The sequence below is a fragment of the Coenobita brevimanus genome, chromosome 13 (assembly GCF_032717465.1).
Source record: "Coenobita brevimanus isolate Jiangsu-jjx chromosome 13, ASM3271746v2, whole genome shotgun sequence".
Classification (NCBI taxonomy): domain Eukaryota; kingdom Metazoa; phylum Arthropoda; class Malacostraca; order Decapoda; family Coenobitidae; genus Coenobita; species Coenobita brevimanus.
In genome coordinates, this window is record NC_136966.1 from 43,443,514 (window position 1) to 43,456,773 (window position 13,260).

General features: G+C 42.6%; 1 protein-coding gene across 1 annotated transcript in view; it reads right to left on the reverse strand.

Annotated features, from left to right (window-relative positions):
- Positions 1 to 13,260, reverse strand: part of LOC145415629 (transient receptor potential cation channel subfamily M member 8-like) — a 318,353-nt gene that overhangs the window by 269,364 nt on the left and 35,729 nt on the right. The window lies entirely within an intron of this gene.

Below are 13,260 nucleotides of genomic sequence, written 5' to 3' on the forward strand. Positions count from 1 at the left end.
TTGTGTGTGTGTGTGTGTGTGTGTGTGTGTGTGTGTGTGTGTGTGTGTGTGTGTGTGTGTAGTACATCATCATGAGTCATTGCTATCACTGCATAACAGCTGCTTTTTTGCTTCATGTGTTGTGAGTGAAAGTGTGTTTTATTAAAATATGAAGAAAGAATAAAGCTGACAGCAAGATAGTGACAGGGAGAGAAGAGGGATGAAACAGTTGTCTACTCTGCTACTGAACAACTTTGTTGTAATGAACTTCAGTTGTAGAGTATGCTAATCATTGATGCTTTGCTATGTTCAGTGCGCACTTTCAAGGATAACATTTTGTATAGGGATGAGGAGCAAGCCAAAGGTTGTGCCAGCCAGTTGAACAATAAACAAGAATGAATGGGTGGCACCTGGATGAACTAAAATGTCGGCAAACTGGAAATTAAAAATTTTAAATAAATCATGAAGGCTGGAAAGTGGCCCAAGCTGGATAATGAAACTTTTGATATGAGGATGATTGCCTTTTTTCTTGTATTATCCACTCCAACACAAATTCCCCAATATATTTCACTGCTCTTAAATATGACATTTCATTCTCATGCCATCCATTAACCCCTATACACTGGCTGACGTGTATAATCATCACGATTTTGGGCATGGAGCAACGCTGGTTGACGTGTATAGCCACAAACATCTTCCTGTCACCCTTTGAACTTTACCTTATGCCTACTCATCGATGGGACCACCTAGACACGTAGGGATACTTTCATTTGAAGAAGGTAGAGTTGGCGAGTCTTATGTATCTTTACTTTTTCTCTAGCTGTTATAAGTGCTCGTGGGCCCTTCAGGCCCCTCGCACTTGCTCCTGCGGAGGGCTCTCGCGATTATGTGCTGTTCTAGTGTAATGTTGTCACTTGGATTTTTTTTGCAGCTAACCAACTGATCGTGTTATTTGCAGCTTCAGGAATGGAACCTAAGCTGTCTGAACACAAGTCCGAAGTACACACACACACACACACAGCTACTGCAACAGTTTATTTTAGTTCTACCTCTGGACAAAAAATTCTATGGAGATCCTATGCCGTGCTCCAGGAGCAGCATTTTTGGTCAAAATGTGATCGGTCATTAAATATTGTAAAAGTTTTTCAACTGTGATGCGACCAAGTTTTTTTACTTCAGCGATTCTTTAAAGATTTTTGTGCCAATTTTGGTGCGATTTGAATGTGTAGTTGCGGCTGCCCAAAATACACACACACACACACGGCTACTGCTATAGTATATTAGATAGTTTGGCAGATATTAAGGTTTGAAGTAAGGGTATTTTTTCCAAAATTACATTGGAAAATCCCAGGTAGGTAGGGGTTAATATGGATACTACAGTCACGGCGCATGACTCTGAGGTTGTCATTATTGTACTGGCAAGCTACCAATCAAAAGTGCGTCCGATTTCGTATCATATTATACATGAATCATATTGCTATAGGCTAAATGAATATACTGTACAGTATTATACATGAATATTATTATACACGAACATTCTATACATGAATATTATTATACATGAACATTCTATACAAGAATCACATGAGTCTCATATTATACATGAAATCAGACACACTGCTGAGGGATAGGTTGCCAGGGCATGATAATATCAACCTCAGAGTCACATGCCGTGACTATGGTATGCCTTCATGCAATCCTATTGTTGCTTCTACCTCCAGTTTTCTGTTCAGTATACAGCAGTCTCATCCCATATGGCAGCAAACTATAAGCAAATGGTCAGATTGTGGTTAGATCATGGCTTGGTTAGACTGAATGGTATGCAGACATTACGTAAAACCATGAGTTTTTACTAGAGGTCTCAGGACTTGGGACAAACCTCAAGCTAACGGTTCATTGTGGGTACCTCATGGTTTGATTATGTTTAAAGGCGTACAGGCATTATGTAAAATTTAAAGAAGAGTTTGGAATTGGGCACAGATTAATGTAAAGCAGGAAAACCTGTTGCAACGAGCTTACATAATACTATAAACCAGTAAACATTTGCATATTCTGTAGATTAAATGATTAATAATAATTTATGTTTCCGCTGCTACTGGCTGTTAAACTTTTATTTATTTATTTACAGTATTTTTAAATGAGAATCAGTCAACCTCTCAGGGTAACGAGCTAACATAATTAGCTCCTTCTTCCCAGTGAACTAATGTTGCAAGCACTACTAACTGACAATGGAAATAATTGGAAATTTTCAGCCTATAGAAAATATTAACGACAGGTTACTTGCATTATTATCTTACTTTGAAAGAACTGCCAGATAAATAAATTGTAATATTTGTCTGTAAGGTGCGAGTCAGTTGCCACGCATATGCATATTCTAAATTAATAACTTAGCAGGTAACTGTTGGTGCACCTTTGGCCTCACCAATGATTTTCACAGGAATGTTCAACTTTAACACATCTGATAGCGTGACTGGTAGAGTACTCGGATTTGAAAAATACAGTGGGAAACAGTGCAACAGTTTGAGTCCATGAGTCAATCATGATTCCTCCCCCCCCCCCTCATAAAGAAAGAAAGATGTACATTGTTTTTATTGATTTGCCTTTGACAGAACCCCTAGGGAGGTGGAAGGGACAATGAGAAAGCATGGGATTGAGATGTGGTTGGTTAGTATGGTAATGGGTATGTGGGTCCTCACACCTAGGTGAGAGTGAATGGAAGTATGAGTGATGAGTTTTCAGTGAATGCTGGTGTGCATTAAGGGTCAGTCTTAGCCACTTACTGTTTGTCATGGTGCTTGTGTGAGATGTGAGCCTGCAGATTTACCCATCAGGATTTCAGACTGATCTTAAAGACTCCATATAAGTACTGACTGCTTTATTGGGAGATTAGATGTTACACTCACAGAGTGTAGTTGATCTCTCACTTTCATACAATCTTTCAGGGCTCAGGTAGAAAGTTTCCATTGTGTGTATTGCCCAATGTCACAACTACATTGTTTATGGATAGGACTGTTTCTCCAGCAGAATTTGCAAGAGGTCTGCTGGCCTCAGCCTGACTCTGAAAGTCCACAGATACATCAGCAACAAAACATCTATTTGCTTACTCGTACACCTGAAGCTATCTCGTGTGACTTCAGAAATGGGCTCCCATGAGAGATGTATGCTGATGACTTGATGTTGACTGCAGAGAACAGAGGGAGGCAGAGGAAATATTCAGGAAGTGCAGATATGGAATGGGGCACATAGGTTTCAGGATATATGCAGAACTTAGTATATATAGTGCTCTGAAGGCACTATATATATAGTATTCTAGTGCTCTCATGGCACTAAAAGAACTTGTTATATATAGTGCTCTCAGGCCACCAGAAGAACTTAGTATAATAATGCTCTCGTTTCATCGTTTCATTCGTAGGAGGAGGCTGTAGCACGGGCCGAACAGGGTGGTACTCCCGAGGTGAATGGGAAGCCCAGTGAGGATATTAAAGATGCATGGAGAGAGCATTATAACCGGTTGTTGAATGAGGAGTTTGACTGGAACAGGGAAGGTTTGGAGCCAGCAGATCCAGTGTCTGGCCCTTGGCCTTTGATTAATGCTGCTACTGTGAGTGAGGCAATAGGCAGGATGAGGGTGGGGATGGCAGCAGGTATGTCTGGGTTGACAGCCAAAATGTTGAAGGCCTCAGGCGATATAGGGGTGAGGTTAGTCACTGACCTGATAAATAGGATTATTTATGAGTGTGTTGTCCCAGATGATTGGCTGAAGAGTGTAATTGTAAATGTGTATAAAGGGAAGGGTGATGCCCTGGAAAGAGGAAATTTTAGAGGTATAAAGCTTTTAGATCAGAAAATAAAGGTAATGGAGAGAGTTTTAGAAGGTATGATTAGAGAAAGAATGAATATTGATGAGATGCAGTTTGGGTTTATGCCAGGTAGGGGGACCACTGATGCCATGTTCATTGTTCGACAGCTTCAGGAAAAATATATTGGTAGGAGAAGGGATCTTTATTTTGTTTTTGTTGATTTGGAAAAGGCCTTTGACAGAATCCCTAGAGAGGTGGTGAAGTGGGCAATGAGAAAGTTTGGCTTGGAGGAGTGGCTGGTTAGGGTGGTTATGGCTATGTATGTGAGTGCTCACACCCAGGTAAGAGTGAATGGAGATTTGAGTGATGAGTTTTCTGTGAATGTTGGTGTGCATCAGGGGTCAGTTTTGAGTCCCATGTTGTTTATCATGGTACTTGAAGCCTTTTCATGTGACTTTAGAAACGGACTCCCGTGGGAGTTGTATGCTGATGATTTGGTGTTGATTGCAGAAAGCGAAAGGGAGGCGGAGGAAAGATTTAGGAAGTGGAGAAATGGTATGGGGCACAAGGGCTTAAGGGTAAATGCAGATAAAACAAAAGTGATGATATCTAGGGTTGATGGTGGTACTGTCAAAGACGAGGGAGAGTGGCCATGTGCAGTTTGCCACAAAGGCGTGGGAAGTAACTCCATCTTGTGCGATGTTTGTGATAAATGGGTACATAAGAGATGTAGTGGTATCAGAGGTAGACTGCGAGATAATGCTGATTTTATGTGTACATCGTGTCGGGGAGAGCAGGTGGAGATTGTCAGAAGTGAAAGGATTGAATTTGCTGGTGAATCTCTTGAGTGTGTGGAAGAGTTTTGTTATTTGGGAGACATGTTGTGTGCTGGAAGTGGGACTGGAGCTAGCTCTGTGGCTAGGGTGAGAAGTGGTTGGAAGAAGTTCAGGGAGCTCTTGCCTCTCCTGACATTGAGAGGACTCTCCCTACGTGCTAAGGGGTCTTTGTATGCAGAATGTTAGGAGTGTAATGCTGTATGGTAGTGAGACCTGGGCAGTGAAGGAGGAAGATATTCGTTGGCTCAGACATACAGAAATGACAATGATTAGGTGGATGTGTAGTGCGTCCCTGCGTCCAAGGTCTGGGGGGGCTGGGTTTACGATGGAAGAGTTGAGAGGTAGGATGGGACTAGAGTGTATTGGTGTTGTGATGAGGAGAGGTAGATTGAGATGGTTTGGACATGTGGAGAGGATGAGGGATGATAATTGGGTGAATAAGGTGAGAAGTGTTAATATTGGGGGTGGGGTTATGAGGGGTAGACCGAGAAAGACATGGGACGAGGTCATTAAGTGTGACCTCAGGGTTAAGATACTGAACAGGGAGGCTGCAACAGATCGTGCAGCATGGAGAGCCGCCATTAGGTGACCAAGGCCGATGCATGCAAGCATGTTGGAGCCTTTAAAAATGAAACGATGAAAAATGAAACGATGATATCTAGGGCTGGCGGTGGTACTATCAAAGCGGAGGAAGTGTGTCCATGTGCAGTTTGCCACAAAAGTGTGTGAAGTAACTCTATCTTGGGAAATGTTTGTGATGCATGGGTGCATAAGATGTAGTCACATTTGAGGTAGGCTGCAAAATAATGCTGATTTTGTTGTGTGCAGTGTGTTCAGATTCCCCAGTGTTAAAGGAATGATTTTGCTGCAGAGGCTATTGAGTGTGTGGAAGAGTTATGTTATTTGGGGGACATGTTATGTGCTGGAGGCGGGGCTGGAGCTAGCTCTGTGGCTAGGGTAAGGGATGGTTGAAGGAAGTTCTGGAAGCTGTTGCCTCTCCTAACAATGAGAGGGCTCTCCCTCCATGCTATGGGATCTTTGTATGTGACATGTGTTGAGAGTGTAATGCTGTATGGTAGTGAGAACCGAGTAATAAAGGAAGAGAATATTTGTAAGCTCAAATGTACAGAAATGACAGTGATTAGATGAATGTGTGATGTACCTTTGAATGTGAGGACTGGGGGAGCTAGGACTGCGATAGCAGAGTTAAGAGGAAGAATTGGACATACATGTACTGGTGTCATGATAAGGAGGGGTAGACTGAGATGGTCTGGGCATGTTCAGAGGGGGGAAGATATATAACAAATGTGCACAGAAGGTGAGAAGTGTGAACATCAGGGGTAAGGTTGTGAGAGGCAGACCAAAAAAAAAAAGACCCAGGACAAAGGCATAGAGAGTGACCTCAGGGATTAGGGAATGAATAGCGAGGCTGCCAGAGATCAAACAATGGAGGGTCGCCATTATCTATCTATTCTATCTATCTATTGCCAGACGCCTCAATCCCGTTTGGGGTGGCCACAAACAAATCGCCTCCAAGTCGCCCTGTCCCCCGCCATTTCACTGCCCTGCTCCCAACTCACACCTCCCTCTCTCATATACCTCTCCACCCCATCCCTCCATCTCATCCTCGGCCTCCCCCTCCCTCTTCCCCCCTCCACCTCACTCACATACACTCTCTTCGTCAGTCTTTCACCCTCCATCCTCTCCACATGGCCAAACCACCTCAGTGTGTTCCTCATAACGCTTCCTATCACATCCACATCCACACCACAACGCTCCTTTATATCCTCATTCGTCAGCCTGTCTCTCCACGTGACTCCACAGGCTCCTCTTAAATAACTCATTTCCACTGCTCTCACTCTTGACTTGTGTCCTTCCAACAATGTCCAAGCTTCACTTCCGTACGTTAGAGTTGGTATCACAATACTGTCATGTAGTAACTTTTTCACTTCCATGCTCACTTCCCTGTTTCTTATCACTGCTTTCAAGGAACCAGCAACCTTTCTTCCCAGCTGTACCCTTTCAAGCACTTCACCCTCCAAACCTCCATCCTTACTCATCACACTATCCAAATACTTAAACGTACTCACATTTTCCAATTCCTCACCATTCAACCTCACTGTACATTCACTAACTTCACCTCTCTCAAAGACCATTACTTTACTCTTCCCTACATTCATCTTTAGGTTCCGTTTCTTACACACTCTCTCAAACTCATCCACCAAACCTTGCAGCTCCCCTTCGTCTTCACTCAACAACACAGTATCATCTGCAAACAACAGTACTGGGAGTTTCCAAACACTATCCTCTCTCACCAGGGCCACTCCAACATCCACTACCCTACCTTGTACCTCTTTTATTACCCCATCCATGTACAGATTGAACAACCATGGAGACATGACACATCCCTGTTTCAAACCAACTCTCAAAGAGAAAAATTCACTTAGTTCACCATCCACACGCACTGCAGCCTTCGCACCATCGTACATACTCTTCACAGCATTCAACAACTTCCCATCTACTCCATATATTCTTAACACTTTCCACAATCCTTGTCTATCCACCCTGTCATATGCTTTCTCCAAATCCATGAAAGCCGCATACAACTTCTTTCCCTTCTCTAGAAACTTTTCCACTAAAGATCTAAGAATGAATATCTGATCTACACAACCTCTTCCCTTCCTAAAGCCTCCCTGTTCTTCTCCAACTAATTTCTCTGTTCTTTCTCTAACTCTGTCTATAAGTATCCTACCATACACTTTTCCTATTATACTATAGTCGTTCTATTTTATCAAGGCAGTTTGGGTCGGGCCCTCTGGGACCTCAACCTGTTAGCTCTGTTGCCACATCGTCGCCACACACGTGCGCTCTCTCTCTCTCTCTCTCTCTCATATTATATATTAACTACTACTAATTGTATTTTCTTAATTTTTTCTCTTGTTTTCGACTTTTTTTCCACACCACCCCTGAGGTAAAAGTCTATAGGTGCTTTTTTTTTTTTTTTTTTAAATAGCTTCCATGGCGGGAGACTGACCGAGTATGACCCACTCACGCAGGGCTGTCCCTCGTGTCACCACCTGACAACGTCTCAAAGGCAACGCTGACGAGTCTTATGAGATGTATACTATACTACAGCTTTTTTATTGAATTACATCTATACAGAGTGTTTAAAATTCATTTATAAGTAGTTACTAGCTTAAAATAGGAGAGTGAGAGTGAGAGAGAGAGAGAGAGAGAGAGGTGAACACAAATAATTACACGTGTATCGGCGGCGATGTGACAACAGAGCTAACAGTGTGAAGTCCCAGAGCGTCCCACCCAAACTGCCTTCATAAAATAGAACGACTGTAAGAAGACAAATGCCCCTATGATTACCACACACTTCTTTTTCCCCCTTTCCTTTGTACAAGGGAATAATTATACCTGACTTCCAATCCTCCGGGACTCTACCTTCCTCCCAGGCCAATCTGCACATCTTCCATATCCATTCTACTACTATCTCTCCCCCATGCTTCAGCATTTCGCCACACACTCCATCAATTCCTGGGGCTTTCCCCGATTTAACATTCTTCATTGCTTCCACAACTTCTATCCTACTGATTTCTTCCTGTCTTCTCACCTCCCTCCTTCTCCCAGCCATTCCCCAGTCACTTATACTCACATTACTTCCATCCTCTGCGTTCAACAATTCCTTAAAGTGTTCTCTCCATCTGCTCACTTTTTCTCCCTTCTCCACTAGTAATCTACCATTTTTATCTTTCACTCCCCTGCTAACTTCACTTCCGCCATTATGGAGAATTATATGACGTATGTAAGCTGGAACCTTTATAAACAGCACAAATTATATGATATGCTACCAGGGTCCCAACCCATAAAAAAAGGCAAAAACTGATTTCGTAGTCTGAGCAAATAAAAACTTGGTTCACAATAAAATAAATACAGAATAACAGCTAATAGTTCATTTAATGTTGCACTGACTTTAAAAATCCAATGTGTTTTAACGCTCAATGAAAACTATAAATCGAAGTTAGCCCTAGTTTACTTGCAACATTAACCCAACCTTGAAACAAAATATTTTTGCTGTGAGGGATAGAACCAGAGAGTTTCCTTCCTTAAGTCATTATACTTTCTACCTCTTTTGCACATTTACCCCTCTTTTCTCTTACTGTACCATGCCACTCAAACTCTCACTAATTCAAGCTGCTCTCCATTCACCATTACATCATGCTGAAAGTTAACTGCTCTCTCATCAGCCATCATTTCTACTCTTTTCCACACTTACTGTCAAAACATGACTCTCACAGAAATCCACAAAACTCTGCACTAATCTATAAAGCTCTTGTTCGCTGTTAGCAAAGCACAAACAGCTGTAGCATCCCCGAAGGAGGCAAACATCAGGCTCAAATGTACAGAAATGACAATGAATATGTAGATGTGCAGTGCATCCTTGAGTGTATGACCTGGGGAGAGGGGGATAGGTTTACGATGGAAGAGTTAAGAGGAAGGATGGAACTGGAGCGTATTGGTGTTATAATGAGGAGAGGCAGACTGTGATGGTTTGGGCATGTGGAGAGGATGGGAGACAGAAAGTGAAATGTATTAACCTTGCGAGTAGAGTCGCAAAAGGGCACATTGAAAAAGACCTGGGACAAGGTCACACAGTATGACCTCAGGGACAAGAGACTGCATAAGGAAGCTGCCAGAGACCGAGCAGCATGGACAGCCACCATTAGATGGCCAAGGCTGAAGCATGCATTCATGTTGGAGCCTTTATAAATGCAACAAAACAAAACGAAATCCTCGATGTGGGGAAAGACCCTAGTCTAACCCTGAAGAGACATTGTCTACAATAGGGTACTGGTTGCCTATATTGTGTATATACTGTACAGTGATCCTCTGGTTATCACACAAAACTGGTACCGTGCCTAGTGTGTGATAATGAAAGCACAGAACCTATGGGATTTATCCTAACTGGTACTAGGCACCCCACTCTTAAACCCAAGTTTTTCCTTTTACAATTCAGATCCAATAAATATATACATACTGTTCAGGTAAGTATCAGAAACACACTTAGGCATGGTCAGGTTCATAGAAAATGATGGAATGAGCACAATAAGGAAGAAATATGTACTACCATATAGAGATCTGAGATGGGCTTGAGGTACGGGGTAGGCTAGGGGTATTAACCTGGTACTGACTTCTTGAGTAGGGCCTCATCTTTGAATCCCTCAAAGCCATCAGAAACCACAAATTTTGCACCATCACTGTCAGCAGAAACCAGCTCAAGTGTGAGATAATTTTTTTTTTTTTTAGCTGAAAAATATGCAATAAGCAATGAGTGCAGATTTTTATCTACCAGAAAACCACTATTGCCAAGGGTGCAATAACCAAGGGATCACTGTACTGTGGACAACACATATTTATACTCAGTTCTTCTTCTGTTTGGAGTTCCTCAAAGATCTGTTTATTGTCCAGTTGTATTCAGTATTTATATGAGCTGTAGTTCATCATCTCAATGCACATGGTATGTCCTATCATTTTTAAGCTGATGACACACAACTTTAGGTTAAGATAACAGATATTAATGATACCAAGAGTTTACCTGAAACCCTGATGACTAATACGAAAATCTACAATAGATGATAAAGAGGAGACTCTAGCTACATGATGGCAAAACATAAATCAACATTATCTGAAGAAACAAGAGGGATGATGACACTGATAAGACCTGATTCTGAAGACTGGCAGATCACAAATTCATCCAGCTAGCTTTGACTGAAACTTGGATGCCTACCTTAATACAAAACTTAATTTATAAAGAACATATTAATCAAGTTGTCAGTGTAGTTGCATTCTGTCAATTGGAAACCTGTATTCTGTGTGACAGCTGATGAACAGAGATTCTCTTCAAACACTGGTTCATGCTATGGTCTCATAGCATGTCAAGTACTGTAATTTTTATGGACCGGCCTCCCATATAATCTATTAAAGAAGGTTTAGTCCGTTTTGAATTGAGCAGCAAGGCTTACCGGTACCTCTGGCCTCCCCCCAAGAAACCCAACCACCTCCTTCCTAACTGAGTTGCACTGGTTGTGGGTAAAGACTAAAACTGAATTTAATCTATCTATCTATCTATTGCTAGATGCCTCACTCCCGTTCGGGGTGGCCACAAACAAATCCCCTCCACGTCGCCCTGTCCCCTGCCATTTCACTGCCCCGCTCCCAACTCACCTTCCCCTCTCTCATATACCTCTCCACCCCATCCCTCCATCTCATCCTCAGCCTCCCCCTCCCTCTTCCTCCCTCCACCTCACTCACATACACTCTCTTTGTCAGTCTTTCACCCTCCATCCTCTCCACATGGCCAAACCACCTAAGTGTATTCCTCCTAACGCTTCCTATCACATCCACATCCACACCACAACGCTCCTTTATATTCTCATTTGTCAGCCTGTCTTTCCATGTAATTCCACAGGCTCCTCTTAAATAACTCATTTCCACTGCTCTCACTCTTGATTTGTGTCCTTCCAGCAACGTCCAAGCTTCACTTCCATACGTTAGAGTTGGTATCACAATACTGTCACGTAGTAACTTTTTCACTTCCGTGCTCACTTCCCTGCTTCTTATCACTGCTTTCAAGGAACCAGCAACCTTTCTTCCCTGCTGTACCCTTTCAAGCACTTCACCCTCCAAACCTCCATCCTTACTCATCACACTACCCAAGTACAGTACTTAAACATACTCACATTTTCCAATTCCTCACCATCCAACCTCGCTGTACATTCACTGACTTCACCTCTCTCAAAGACCATCACTTTACTCTTCCCTACATTCACCTTTAGATTCCGTTTCTTACACACTCTCCCAAACTCATCCACCAAGCCTTGCAGCTCTCCTTCGTCTTCACTCAACAACACAGTATCATCTGCAAACAACAGTACAGGGAGTTTCCAAACACTACCCTCTCTCACCAGGGCCACTCCAACATCCACTACCCTACCTTGTACCTCTTTTATTACCCCATCCATGTACAGATTGAACAACCATGGAGACATGACACATCCCTGTTTCAACCCAACCTTCAAAGAGAAAAATTCACCCAGTTCACCATCCACACGCACTGCAGCCTTAGCACCATCGTACATACTCTTCACAGCATTCAACAACTTCCCATCTACTCCATATATTCTTAATACTTTCCCTTGTCTATCCACCCTGTCATATGCTTTCTCTAAATCCATGAATGCCACCTACAACTTCTTTCCCTTCTCTAGAAACTTTTCCACTAAAGATCTAAGAATGAATATCTGATCTACACAACCTCTTCCCTTCCTAAAGCCTCCCTGTTCTTCTCCAACTAATTCCTCTGTTCTTTCTCTAACTCTGTCAATAAGTATCCTAACATACACTTTTACTATTATACTAAGAAGACAGATGCCCCTATGATTACCACACACTTCTTTTTCCCCTTTTCCTTTGTAAAAGGGAATAATTATACCTGACTTCCAATCATCCGGGACTCTACCTTCCTCCCAGGCCAATCTGCACATTTTCCACATCCATTCTACCACTATCTCTCCCCCATACTTCAGCATTTCACCACACACTCCATCAATTCCTGGGGCTTTCCCCAATTTAACTTTCTTCATTGCTTCCACAACTTCTATCCTACTGATTTCTTCCTGTCTTCTCACCTCCCTCCTTCTCCCAGCCATTCCCCAGCCACTTATACTCACATTACTTCCATCCTCTATGTTCAACAATTCCTTAAAGTGTTCTCTCCATCTGCTCACTTTTTCTCCCTTCTCCACTAGTAATCTACCATTTTTATCTTTCACTCTCCTGCTAACTTCACTTCTACCCTGTCTTACTCTTTTCGCCTCTTTCCAGAACATTTTCTTACAGTCCCTCCACTTTACACTCAAGTTCCTTCCAAATTCCTCATCCGCTCTCTTTTTACTCTCTCTTACTAATCTTTTCACCTCTCTCTTTCTTTCTACATATAACTCTCTCTTCTGCCTCTCAACTTCTTCCATGCCCCTATTTCTCATCCATTCATTGTATGGTTTCTTCTTTTGTGCCACAGCCTGTCTCACCTCTTCATTCCACCACGCTGTTCCTTGCACATCCCTCCGTCTTCTCTTCATCCCACACATCACATCACATGCTGACATATTTCTTCTGTAAATATCCTGCACACACCTTCCACGTCCCCCATCTGCTCCAATTTATATTTTCCCAATCGTTCCTCCACTTCTCTCTTGAACTCTCCCTTTTTCTCATCCTCTTGTAACCTTTCCACTCTTCTTACAAATACTCCTTCCCGTCCCTTCCTTCTTCTATTTCTCCATCCTAAATGGACCTTGATTCTGGCCACCACCAAGTAGTGGTCAGAAAGTCCACTCCCCCAACCTCTATAAGCTCTTGCATCCATTACACATTTTCGCATCCTTTCATCCACACACACATAATCAATCACTGCCTTCCTTTCATTCAGTTCACCACCCACCCTTCTCATCACTTGCCATGTATACCTGTGGATCATTTTGTGCCTGAAGAGGGTACTGGCTATCACCAACCCCTTCCCAGCACAAATGTCCACTAATGCACTGCCATTCTCATCTATCTCAGCAGGCACACCCCAC